The sequence below is a fragment of the Orcinus orca genome, chromosome 7 (assembly GCF_937001465.1).
Source record: "Orcinus orca chromosome 7, mOrcOrc1.1, whole genome shotgun sequence".
Classification (NCBI taxonomy): domain Eukaryota; kingdom Metazoa; phylum Chordata; class Mammalia; order Artiodactyla; family Delphinidae; genus Orcinus; species Orcinus orca.
Window position 1 is genome coordinate 110,521,994 of NC_064565.1, and position 14,551 is coordinate 110,536,544.

The following is a 14,551-nucleotide window of genomic DNA, read 5'->3' on the forward strand; positions in this document are numbered from 1 at the left end:
AAAATAACATACTAGGGCCACTACAGGATAATGTTTGATACCTTACTCCCCACAGGACTAGACGTATTTTGCCTTCAGCAAGAGATAAGGAAATGTAAGCTGAAGTGGAGTGAGGCAAGTCTCTGTTTTCTCTCCTGCTGTTGGTATGATAAGAGGAGACTGGTTTATCCTCCATTCAAAAGGCAGGTCACACTTCAAGAACCAAGTAAGACCAGGATGAAGTCCTTGGAAGAAAGAAAAATAAATTTGGTTGATCAGGCATGGGTCTGGTCAAGATGCTATGGAATAAAGACAAAACTATTCAGTGGTAGGGATTAGGGAAGTGCTGGAATTGATCATCAGTCATAGCAACACTCAGATCACAAAGTATGTGAACACATAGATATTTAGATTAAACATTGCTTATAATGTCTTCCTAGTTGGTGCTCTTAAAAGCTTTAAGGAAGCTATCCAGATGGCTAATGAGTACAGTGGACAAAGCAAAAAATTCCCAGGATAGGAGAAGTTTGCCTCAATGTGCCTTTTGTAACTGTAGTGCTTACTTAATTATTCAAAGTTTTCCAACTTGGTGTTTCCATTGGACACAAAGGATAAAAGCTGGCTTACACCACTGAGGTGAGATGGTTCCTCTAAATCTAGACCCACATTATATCTGAGGAAGGAAGCTTGACGAATCTTTCCTTCCTTGAGTTTTGTGCTTAATAACTCTACCATTCACTTTCATGCCCACTTGGTCAGTACTTCCCATCAGTAACTATTTCTCCACCGGTTATCCTGCAGTATAGCTCTCGCTCTACTGTTTATACTGAACAATTGATGGTGATAATCAGAGCAAGGTGAATGAGGATTTAACATGGAAATCTGAAATTGTACGTTTTTGTGGATATTTATTTATAAAACAAGAATTCCAAAGACATTGCTTGCCATAATACTCTTTCTTTTTCCATTACATCTCTGAGATTACAACTGTGTTTGTTTGTTTGTTTGTTTGTTTTATTCTGATGCCCAAACTGAAATGCTTACAAAAGAGCCTAGCAAAGTATGCTAGATAGATAAATTAGCTGAGTTCACAGTTCAAGTAGCAGTTAAGCATGATTATGCCAAAGAAGATGTTTAAAAAACTATACAGGACTCCCCAAAAAGCTATTATCCCCATAAATGTGTATAGATGAAAGGTATCCTCACTAATAAACTAACTATACATAATCTTTTCTCTGTTATGAGGCAAAGAAATGTTTTGTTCCTAATAGCATTAAACATTCATTAAGAATTTTTTTAAGAAGATGGTTATTCAGATGGTACTCATCACTATTTTTAGGATGCATGTGTTTCCATATAAACACCAATGTTCACTAGAGTAGGTTCATTTGAAAAAGCAAAAGGCAGTAGAAGAATGTACTGAAGCCTGTAGCTGCTATTAGGGCCACATCATCTGTGCACATGTGCTACTATGTCTGTAAGTCCATATAGATAGAGGTACTGGTCAGTGAACAACAGCATTTTATTCTAAGTTCTAGTATTCATAGCCAGTTTATAAGTGCCGTCCTCCCCAACTCCGTCTCCATTTTTGCCCTTACTAAAACATAGTCTCTAATGAATATTTTAGCTGTATCAATAAAATGCCTCACATCTAAGGTAAAAATGATGGTTCAAGGTTATCAGTCTTGGTATGGTTTCAATGGAAATGAAAAATTCTTGTCAGTTACAAACCATCTTGTAGCCAAGTCACAGGTACAAAGAATCAAAGATACAAAAGAGAAACTTCCAGAAAATCTTTTAAAATTATTATCAGGGTGCTTATGTGTTCTAGACATGTCCTTAAATACTTTTGATAAGGAAGTCCAGAAACACCAATTTAAAAAGTGGACAAGCCCAAAGAGTGGCAAAGCTCCTGGCACATCACCTATGAAAATGAGGCAAAAGCAATGGTTATTCTACCCAGTCTCCATAATTATTGCCTTGTCTCTTCTGGGCCTGATTTTTCTCTCCATTCACTCATTAGTTTTACAAATATTTACTGAGTGCCTTCTATTTCTCAGACACTTTTCTAGGCACTTAGGATATAATCAATGATCAAAGCAAAGCTTCCTGTTCTTGCTGAGTATTCACAGTTGGATCAGAGTAAAGTGAGGAAGTCATACAATAAACATATATAATAGATAAATCATGTGGTATTTACGATGATGACAAAGGCTATGTAAACAAGGTATCTGAAAATGTAGGGATTGGCGCCTAGTAGAAGTTTTTAACAGGGTGTTCATGATAGACCTCCTTGAGAAGGTGTAATTAGAACAAAGATTCCAAAGAGTCAGCAAGTGCTCATGAAAAGATGGTCAACATCAGTAGTCGTCAGGGAAATGTAAATCGAAACCAGGTAAGATACTCCTTCATACCTACTAGGATGGCTATAATGAAAAGACAGAAAATGACAAGTGTTGGCGACGATGGGGAGAGATTGGAACCTTCATTCACTACTGGTGAAAATGTAAAATGGTGCATCTGCTTTGGAACACAGTTTGGCAGTTCCTTAAAGGTTAAACATAGATACCATATGCCTCATCAATTTTGCTCTTAGAGAAGTGAAAACCCAGGATAAATGAAAACATAGGTCCACCGAACAACTTGTATGTGAGAGTTCATAGCCACATTGTCTATAATAGCCAATAAGTGGAAACAACACAAATGTGCATCAACTGATGAGTGGATGAATAAAGTATGGTGGCATATTATTCAGTAATGAAAAGTCCTGATAAACATTATGCTGAGTGAAAGAAAACAGTCATAGAAAGCCACATATTACATGATTCTACTTGCATGAAATGCCCTTAATAGGCAAATCCATAAATATATAAAGCAGATTGGTAGTTCCCTAGGGTTGGAGGTGGAAGGGAATAGGGATTGACTACTAATATTATGAGAAGTCTTTTTTTGTGATGGTTGCACAACTTTGTGAATATAAAGCCATGGGAATGTACACTGTAGATGAGTGAATTGTATGGTATGTGAATTACATATCTCAATAAAGCTACTTTGTGTATACATATATGCACATATATCCATGTACACACGTGTATATGCACACATGCGTGCACACACACACTCACATAAAAGAACCAACTAGGTGGATATTTGAGATGACAAGAGTGCATTTTAGGCAGACTGGACTGCTAGAGCAAAGATCTAAGTTAGAGGCAGAAAAACAAGGAGTGGCCAGCATGGCTGGTACAAAGGGAGTGAAAAAATAGAAGAGGCCAGAGAAGGGGCAGGGAGCTGGGCCACATGGCCTGGTATGTTTTAGCAAAGGTATGGCTTTTACTCTGGATAAAATCAGAGCATCGTACATTTTTGAGAAGAGGCACTCCATGATAAAAGTCATGCTTTTGAAAGGATATCCTTGATCTCCCATGGTCTTTCCTGAGGATAGTATAGCAGAGGCCTTTCCCTTGGATTTGGGAGGCCAAGGATAGAAGCAGAGAAACCTGTTGGGAGGTTATGAAATAATCCAGGTGAGAAGGTAGAACCCATAGGATTTGCTGATGGATTTTATATGAGGCATGACAGAAAGAGAGAATTCAAGGATGACTCCAAAGCTTTTCTCCTTGGCAACTGGCAGGATGGAAGTACCAGCAACCACGTGAGGAAGGACATGGGTGGAGCAGGTGTGAGGGTTGCAGAAACCAGGAGTTTAGTTTAGGGCATGTTGAGCTCCATATGCTCTTTAGAGATCCAAGTAGAGATATTGAGTAGCTGATATTGAATAACATTGAGCCTTACTGTATTTTACCTTTTCACAGGAAAGGCAATGGGAGATCAAGGATATCCTTTCAAAAGCATGACTTTTATCATGGTGTGCCTCTTCTCAAAAATGTACAATGCTCTGATTTTATCCAGAGTAAAAGCCATACCTTTGCTAAAACATACCAGGCCACATGGCCCAGCTCCCTGCCCCTTCTCTGGCCTCTTCTATTTTTTCAGTCCCTTTGTACCAGCCATGCTGGCCACTCTTTTTTTTCCTGTCTCTAACTTTCTAACCAGAAGTCGTGGTTCAAAATATCTTTAACGATATTTAAACTTCCTCAGGAGCAAGGAAACAATTAACTTAGGTTGTACTCCTATTGCTAAACAAAAGCATTGGCTAACCCCGAGTGATGGGAAACATTATTCTAAAGCTAACATTGGTACTAACAAGAAAAATAACCATGATTTTTAAAGCACATACTACGTGCATTCCATTGACATCATGTCTAATTCAACAGTTACTCAGGAAAGTATTAAGATGCAGAAAATAAGTTACTAAACTTACCCAAATACACAAAACTAAATGCGTGGTCAAGCCACGATGTAACCACAAAGCTGTCGAACGTAGTCCAAGGCCCCCAGCAGGGGGCCTTGAAATACAATTATTTGAGAAATACAATTTGAGAGGCCTGAGTTCTAGGCCAGAATCTTGACCATTCACTTGAGACACCTTGACCAAAAGTGACCTTTTAGGTGCTATAGTTAAACACTCTGAAATAGATATAAAAACACCTAGTTCATTGGTTTTTCTGGAGACTATATATGTTAAAATAAAAGAAAGTGATTTGAATTGCTTTTAGCACCACACGTGTCCAAGCTACATTCACTGAACTCATTGACGTAAACTGCATTGCCCTGGGTGATGCCAACAGCAAAATACTTCTCTGATGAAACATCTGTCTCTGCCGCCACAACAACTTTGCATGTGTCGTAAAGAGAAAAAACTTGAGAACAGCCGGCTCCTTTTGCCTTATTGGTCAGAAAAGGGGATTTTATATATATATAGAGAGAGAGAGAGAGAGAGAGAGACAGACAGACAGACAGACAGACAGACAGACAGAGAGACAGACAGAGAGAGACAGAGAGAATGATGATGAATAAGAAATGGATAGAAACCAGGGCAAAGTTTAGGGGAAAGGGAAACAGCAGGAAGTCTGAAGACAACCGGCTGATAGAGGCATAAAATTAAGTATAAAGTAAAAACCTATTTCAGGAAATATACATTTATTTTCAGAGAAAGATTTAAACCACTTTAAAAATTAGCAAGAGAAATATTCATGTTACTGGAGATACAAAAATTAAAGGAAACTGGAAATCAAGTGTTACAAAGTTAACAGACTTTGGTCTATCACTTACAGTAAAATACCCCAGAGCAACCTTAAACCCAGGGAACCAGCAAAGAAGAAGGAAATTAAGACAAATAAAAGAAAAAGAGGTTCTTAGCTTTGAAAAGACTATACAGACGTAGAAAAGAGAAAGGTGTTAAGTCGGGAAAGCATAAAACAAGACAAAATTGGAGCGGTAATGATGGGTATGCAAATGACTGCTTCCCAAAGCATATGTGGTAGGTTAAAATATTACTTTAAATAATGATTTAGAAATTTGCTTTTTAAAAAGCTCTTAGCGCGTATCTGGTGTTTCTCTTTGCAAGCACTCCAAGCACGTCCAGAGACCGTGGAAGACTTTGCCCACACACCTATAGCTGCCACACGCATCTCCAGTGGGCACTGGGCCTCTGGTTATCTTCCAAAGAAGAGCTGGCTGACATTTTGTTGTATGGTCTTAACATTTATTTTTTGCTAAGTAAAATGCAAACAAATCATCTCTTGAGCAAGACAGGCCTCCTAGGATAAATTTGGCCTATTATACACTTAATTGATTCAATTTGCCTTTGATTATTTGGCTGGCATTTTCACAGAAAACAAGTCTAGTGCAGAGATGACCCAGTTCTAAAAAAATTCTCGCCACTTAATATAGAGTAAGCTGACAGAAGCAATGCTTACAAAGTGCCCACAGTATGGTAAAGTGGTAGCAAATCTAGAAAACTGGTTATTGTTAGCTTTAAATTGTTATTTGGTAATGATTGTAAGGATTTTGCTAATATCTGTTGTGCTGAACCAACCCCTTCCATTTGCCTAATAATTTAGTGTGCAACTACTCTTTTCTATTTACTAATGGATGAAGCTAAATCTCAGTTATCTACAGGCATCTCCATGAAAGGTGACCTAAGTATAGCAGGCGATTATGTTTTTAGCAATTCTGTTGTAAAAAAAACAGAAGTCAGCACGAACTAACTTACACACAAAAATAAGTTATTGGAATGCTCTCGAGGTACTCATTTAGTTAAATAGAAAGTTGTACAACTAGTTCTGGGAAAGCAGGTGCTACCCAGGGTGGCCCAGAGGTCTTAGTTTCAAAGTCTGTAGGAAGAGGATGTAAATGGCCAAAATTGGGTTATATGCTCAACCTTGGGGGAGGAGCAGGGAGAGGAGATGGTTCTGGAATGCTGGTAGCAAAACCAACAGACAATGGTATCCACCACCTTTACTCTAGCTCTTATCAGTGACAAGTTCTGTCCCACCTCAGTGCCTTTATAACTTGTTGGTCTCCCTGCCTGGAACGCAGATGTTAGCTTAACTGGTTCCATCACGTTATTAAGATTCAGCTAAATGTCCCCTGTACAGAAAGCTCTTCCCTAATTATCCCAATTGTAATTGTCACAAGTACCCCTTTTATTCATTGCACTTATCAACTCCTGACTTATTATATACTATACTGGGATACAAACTCAACAGGAGCAGAGATGGTCCTGAAAGTCCAGGGTGAATGAATGAATGAGTGGGTGAATGAATGAATGAACACATAAGGAAGTGAACTCTCAAGGTCATTGGAATATGCCTGATTACAGCCTTGCTGACTTCTCTGCCTCTCTCTTTGTGCCCCTTCTCCTACTCCAATGGATATAAACAGCATTCAATGTGGGCCAAGCTTGTCTCTGGGGCTTCTACTCCAGGAGTCGGTTTCAAGGGAAGTGGGGCTGATGCTAGGCCATGGCCCTGAGCTGGGGCACCTGAGCTCTGGTTCTGCCTCCCGATGTGTCCTGGGGAAATGACTCCACACACACACACCCCAGTACAGTTGTCTCATCTCTAAATGGAAGCATTGGGACTGGCCCAGTGGCTCTCAGCTGGGAAGCAGTACCGACCCCTAGGGAGCATTTTATAAAGCTGTGATAGTTTGTTCTTTTTTTTTTCTTTTTATCATCAAGTATAGTCATTCCTAAGCAGTTATATGTTGAAATATATAATACTGTGAGTTAATTTCCAATTATGCCTACTTCAAAGTAGAGTTAGGGCATTAATGTTTGAAATTATGTTTGTGTGTAGGTAGGTTACACAATCTATTATTTTAATTCAAGAGAGTAAAGGGGGCTTCCCTGGTGGTGCAGTGGTTGAGAGTCTGCCTGCTGATGCAGGGGACACAGGTTCGTGACCCAGTCTGGGAGGATCCCGCGTGCCGTGGAGCAGCTGGGCCCGTGAGCCATGGCCGCTGGGCCTGCGTGTCCGGAGCCTGTGCTCCGCAATGGGAGAGGCTGCAACAGTGAGAGGCCTGCGTACCGCAAAAAAAAAAAGAGAGAGAGTAAAGGAATGGTATAAAAACATGTGTTTTTTAAATAGGGGTGTTTTTTAAATAGGGAGCTTTAAAAGAGGAAAACAAACACCATATGCTAACACGTATATATGGAATCTAAAAAAAAAAAAAAAAGGTTCTGATGAACCTAGGGCCAGGACAGGAATAAAGATGCAGATGTAGAGAATGGACTTGAGGACACGGGGAGGGGGAAGGGTAAGCTGGGACTAAGTGAGAGAGTAGCAATGACATATATACACTACCAAATGTAAAATAAATAGCTAGTGGGAAGCAGCTGCATAGCACAGGGAGATCAGCTCGGTGCTTTGTGACCACGTAGAGGGGTGGGATAGGGAGGGTGGGAGGGAGACGCAAGAGGGAGGGGATATGGGAATATATGTATACATATAGCTGATTCACTTTGTTATAAAGCAGAAACTAACACAACATTGTAAAGCAGTTATATTCCAATAAAGATGTTTAAAAAAAAAAAAAATAAGGAGGTTTGGGACTAGTGCTGCATGGCCAGGTGACTCCTACAATGAAAACACAGAATGCATGGCTTTCTCCTTCCTCCTCTTCAAAGTCACCTCAGCGTGGCATCATGGCCTTGTCTATTGCAAATCCCCAGACCAGACACACCCATGAGCAAAAATGAATGCAAGCACATCTTCCAAACATGGACATCAAGAGAACTGAAACTCTGGGCGGTGGCCCCAGACTTTGTGCAACTTCTGGGGCAGATCTGCTAAGACCCAGGGGCCGTGGTCACAGGAGAAGGAGGGGGAGGTGATGGCAGGACAAGTCCGCCCACTGATAATGAAATCCTGCATGCCGTCATGACAGCCTTTCTCCAATCTAGACCTCCATCCACACTTTCCCCAGCTCTCCTGGTCTACGATGAACTCTGAACTTTATCTACCATCAGGATGCTCACTGCCACTTTATATTTTCTACTTTCAGACCCCTGGCATGGACTCTGGATAGAGTAAAAGTTCTTGCTTTCCTCCAATGCATTCCTCATTTATTGCCAGAATGTTCTTTCTCAACTGAAAATCTCACTGAGTGCTAATAAACAGTGAAATCACCCAAATGAAGGACACTAAGGAAAAAGAAACAAAAACAGAGCATCTTAAGATCTGTCCCACGCAGATTACCTGCCATCCGCTGGTTACAAAGACAACCCATGCTCCGGGACAGCTCTGAAATGGTGTTATTGAAGATCACTCGAGACTGTGTGCTTGCAGCGGGGGCCTGGGCTTTACTTGTCTAGAGAGATTTCCATTATCGTGGTACTGACTGTGCTATGATTTGATTTGTACTGTGTATGGACAGGATTCTTAAGTTATGGGAATTGCTTGATAAAAACTTGTTGGCTATTGACTGATATGAAGCAAATAAAGTATCTCATGCAGGAAGATGATCTTGCCCCAACCATTCCCCAAATGGTGGTATATCTGAAACGACTTCATTTACACCATTTATCACATATGCAATACCAAACTTATTTATAGAAAGCAAAGACTAGGTGGTATAAGGCTCTTATCCTGCATAAATGCCAAATACAAGGTCAAGTATGTTAGTGTATTAGTCTTTGCCTGGAATCTTTTCCTTTGGGGAATTTCCTTCTCCCCAAGTCCCATGGTCAGGCTCTCATCACAGGGTAGGTCCATGACCCAGTTAGGTCTTTCTTATGACTTTCATAGATCAACTGAGAAAGATCTGCTCATTTTAATCTGGGACTGTGTGTCAAAAGTCTGCCTGAGAATAAAGTCAACCAAGAGAAAACCAAAGAAGTGTACGAGAAAGAGAAATGAGTGGCATTATTTGACCTTTGTATTCTGGCCTTACCTGAAGTCCATGGTCATTTCGAATTTTACTTAAGCAAGTTTGAGTTGAGCTTCTATCACTTGAAATGAGAAGTAAATATTAACTAATACATATGGAATAAATACTAATAATTACAGAGAAATAGCTTTTACTCTAAACCACTCTCATTTTCACTCTTTATTCTGTTGTGATATGAAAAGTTCAGTACACATGGATCTAAGCATTTAATATATAAATTAATCTTTAACATATGAAGAAAATTATTTTATTATCTCCTTTACAACTGCACGATCTCAGACAGCTAGTTATTTTCAGAGCTGTGATTCCTGCTTGTCCTTCTCTGTCATACAAGTTTGCCTCCCTGAATGTTATCAAAACTTTGACCTCTTTCTAGAAGGTCAGGAGTCATTACCTCATTGCACAAGGGTGAGAATTTTCCAGCTATTCTACACCCGTGTTCCACAAACAAATTCCCATAATATTCACAGGAACGTAGAGAAATGGCTTGATGGGCTCTCCAGCATTCATTAGATCAGCATTGAAATTCTGACTTTGCCTTTTATTCATTGCATTACATGAACCCATGTATCATTTTCCTTTCCTGAAGAAAATGCCGTATGACTACTATCTACCTCAAAGGGTGGTTGTGAGATCTAAGTGAGCTAAAGTGCAGGAGGCATGGTCCATGAAGGTACAGGGCCAGTGCACAGCAAATGCCACTATCAGGACAAGACCATTTGGCACTCCAGCACAGCCCATCTCTTCAGTACAATCCACCACTCCTGCCCCTATTTCTGATACTGTTGGCAATCACCCTGGGCCAGCATAAAGCTACTCCTCCCTAAAGCCTCCGAGTCTATTTTTCTCACCTCAGTCAGTCATCACACAAAACTTGAGTCATTGTACTTGCTGGAAGAATGCTCCAGCAGCCTGCCCACCACGGTCCTCAGAGCCTGTCCATGAATCCTCAGAGCTGCTAAAACAAGGAGCTTGTCCCTGGAGAGCCCATGCGGTTCCTCCCCTCAGTGTTTATTATCTGAGAGTCTGTTTCCCTTTTGCCAATCGCTTCACACGGTCCCGCTTAAATAAGGACCATCTGACTGAAACATGCCAGAAGAGGTCACAGAAAGCAAGTTCTTGTAGAGAGCAGGATCTTTTTTTTCCTTTCTTTTTTTTTCTTTTTTTGGTTGTGTTGGGTCTTCATTGGTGCACACGGGCTTTCTCTAGTTGCGGCGAGCAGGGGCAACTCTTCGTTGCTTTGCGCTGGCTTCTCATTGCGGTGACTTCTCTTGTTGTGGAGCACGGGCTCTAGGCACGCAGGCTTCAGTAGTTGTGGCACGTGGGCTCAGTAGTTGTGGCGCACGGGTTTAGTTGCTCCACAGCATGTAGGATCTTCCCGGACCAGGGATCGAACCCATGTCCCCTGCGTTGGCAGGTGGATTCTTAACCACTGCGCCATCAGGGAAGTCCCGGGAGCAGGATCTCAATAGGATTTCCCAACCCTCATCTAGCTGCTAGCACCATGAAAGGTAGGTCAGACCAAACCTGATCAGTCCCTTCAAGTCTGGATCGTTAAAACTAGACGAGGCAATTTTCCTAAGGCCACATAATGCCCTCGTCCATGTTTTAAGTGCAGGACGTGAAAGGAAGAAGTAAACTATTGAATAATTTACTCAGAATAAAATGATGCAACCTCAGCTGGATCTGTAACAGTCTGGTAGACACACAAGGAAGGAACATCATGTGCCAGCCTTCCTCTTCTGGAGCTATATGTCATCCCTGCCAACGCCTACGAATCCCTCTTCCACCCCTCCTGCCTGAGTTATCTACAGTTCACAGAGTCTTCCTCACTTAATTACTCTGTTTAATGCATTTTTGCAAAGGCATTAAATGAGTGCTTCTGAGAGCTTAGGGCATACCTGCTTTCACTGCTACAGTGCCCCCCAACGCTGTGTTGCGCAAACCTTGCTCCACCCACCCCCAGTGCCTTCTGGGATTGATGGCCCACCTCCCTTGGCTTCTGCTGTCTTCAATCGCGGGGACCATGCTGTTTGCCGAGGTTCAATAGACGGCATCCCTTCGTGACAGTTAATTTATACTTTTTCCAATTCATGATAATGCTTCTAGAATTTGAAGAATCTAATTTGCATGAAATCTGTGAAGAATTCAGACTAAAACTAAAGGGCTTGTGTTTCAAAAAATATGATATATCAATTTTACTATATTAAAACATTGTAATATATTGTTAAATGTAATAAATAATTATATATTTGTATAATGCAACTATGTAATAATAATCATTATATTTGAATATAATAAAAATTAAAATATGAAATTATTTTTATTACATAAAATATATTTGTCAAAAAATAATTTTCTAAAACATATATTTATTGATATTTCTGAAAATACCTTCAAATCTTTCATTCTCTCCTATCTATTCATTTCTATAGCTAATACCAATAACAGCGACATATTTAAGACTTTTACGTTCTTCCCCTGTACCGCCAAATGCTTTTAGTGTCGTCCAGCTATGGACTTGGACACTATTGACGCTGATAATGAATTGTGTTAGTGCTCATTATGCTGACAAAGTATTTATGTACAGAATAGGTGCTAAAAGATTTATGGATGTGAGTTAATGAGTAAACAAGTGAACCGATGATCAGCTGAATGGATAAACCAAGGAATAGATAAACAAATGGATGCAGATGGTCCCCTCTCAATAGCAGCCCACACTAGGTGTCAGTCGCTGCATTAATAATGACATGGATATTATCTCAATCTCTTCTCACATCAACCTTAGGAGGAGGAAAAATTTAACTGTGTCTCGATTTACAAATAACTGAGCCCAGTTCATTTAAGTTACTTGTGTGAACTAAAAATGCCACCTGTCATATCACTAAACAAAGGATGTTGCAGCCATCAGCCACTACAGCTACCTCCCTCCCTCCAGGCACAGTGACCCCTGAGGGAACTCAGGATGGAAGCATAACGCCCACCATCGAATCATCAGATTGCAGCCACCCCTGACAGTGCACCCTGAGGAAACTCAGGATGGGAAAGCACAGGATACTGGCCCTGGATGGCTAGGGTACATATCAAAGGAATGATTTCAGTGAGCCCAGACTCTTGCATCTTCCCATACATAGAAAAGCTCTAAATTACTTAACTTGAGATGTCTGGTTTTCTTTAATTAACAGTAATCTTTTGATGTTCTTTCTACCTGATCTTCGTTGCAAAAACTCCTATATATATCCTGGATTCCCCCTTGCTTCTTCAGAGCAGTCCCCCAGAGCTACCTGAGATGCTGTGTCCTGGGCTTAAGTCCTTAGTTTTGTCCGCCAAGTAAAACATAATTCTCAACTTTTAGGTTGTGCATATTTTTCAGTTGACGCTTGCAGAATGTCACAGCTAGAAAATGGGCTTTGTCCACAAGATTTATCTGACTCCAGAGTCCTTGTTTTTTCTACCACTTTAGCGTTTTTCCCAGTGTTGAACCATGATATATATCCCCCCCACCACCACACACACTCCGTTTCACACCAACAGAGAGTGACTGTGAGTCTCCAAAGGCACTAGGAGAATAGCTTAAAGAAACCAACTTCAATTTCAATTTCCTTTAAAGACTTGTAGTTTACTTAATAATCCATGTAAATTTTGCCCTATATTCCAAAATAGGAATGCATTTCATTACCATCAAGAGAATGTGGTTTTGCTGTTGCTGTTGTTATTTTTTCCCCAGATAGTCTAATAAAAATCATTGCCCCTACAGAAGGGCCACATTTTCACTGTGCATCTACGGAACAATCTCACACCCACCATACCAACCAGAAGCACTCCAGGTGAGAAGCACAGGGGGCACCTCACTTGTGCGTTTTGATAAGGGATCAAGGAATATGGCAGGACTTTCCATGGATAACTGACATCTGTGGGGTGCCACACTCAGGGACTCTGTGTATGTAAGACACAGCCCAAGAGTCCCGAGATCCTGAAAAAAACAAAAAGCACAAAAATGGAAGATGAAAATAGCTAGTATGAAGTGCAGGGCAAAAAGATTTTTTGTTGTTGTTTATTTGTTTCACCGTTGGTGAGGGCTAAGTGTGGGCTGTGTGAATGAAAAATGTTGCCTGCCATATCAGCGAACAAACGATGATGCGATGTGGTCACCAAGCTATCAGCCACTGGTGCTGCCCCCAACAGTGAGCCCTGAGGGAACTCAGGATGGAGACAAACAGCTGCCCACTGCCAAGTCCTCAGCCCCTGCAGCCACCTGCAACGGTGCACCCTGAGGGGACTCAGGATGGGAAAGCACAGGATATGGTCCTAGATCACTGCAGTGCATATCAAAGGAATGATTTCAATGAGCTCAGATTCTTGCATCTTCCCGGACCTAGAAAAGTGCTAAATTTATTAACTTGAGTTATCTGGTTTTCTTTAACTATCACTAATCTTTTGATGCTCCAACTATTTGGTCTTTGTTACAAAACTCCTATATATCCTCCCTTATCTCTTCAGAGCAGACCCTTAGAGCTATCTGAGAGGCAGCCTCCTGGGCTTGAGGTCCTCAAAAATTCTGCCAAATAAAACATAATTCTCAGCTTCTACATTGTGCATCTTTTTACAGTTGACAGGTAATCGCCAGGATCCCTTTTTCCCAAGGGCTGACATGTCCTTCCATGCAGGGAGGCTCTGCTACTGTGACATTCCCACATCCCTCCTTCCCCGGGAGAGGAAAGCTCTTACTGATGAGGTCCAGAGAGGAACGGGACATGTAGAGCCCTCCTACTTCCTTTCCCTTTGCTCTCCAGAGCCACTGTACCCAGGAAGTGTGGGTTCTGGTCTGTTCCACCATGCTGTGTTACGGTGACAGTCCCACTGCATGGGGATACCTATCATGGTCCAGCCCTCCTGCAACTGGTGGGTATATCCGGAAATTCTGTGGTTCAGTTTGACAAAGCTCATTTCCCCCCACACATAGGCCACATTCTCCAAAATCAGCATTATTGTTAATTAAGATAGTATTTTGGTCAACCATCTGCCTTATTTCTCAGTTGGTTCAGAACTTGGATAAGGAAGAGGGGTGCTATTCACTGGGTCCCTCTCAAGCTCCAGCTTTTTTGTGGAGGGCCAGAAACTTTCAGAAAGAAGGAATGGAATCTGTGGGTCAAAATAGCACATAGAGAGATGTAGACGAATTTGAGACACATGGCTTTGTTCCTTGAACTTCAGTATGTAATTCATGAATGGGATGTTTTGACTTTGCAGGTTGAGCTACTCATATTGGACCATT

General features: G+C 41.1%; 1 pseudogene; it reads right to left on the bottom strand.

Annotated features, from left to right (window-relative positions):
- The window catches only part of LOC101277139 (60S ribosomal protein L7a-like), a 76,032-nt pseudogene extending 66,736 nt beyond the window's left edge, over positions 1 to 9,296 (bottom strand).
- Between the last annotated feature and the right edge of the window lie 5,255 nt (positions 9,297 to 14,551).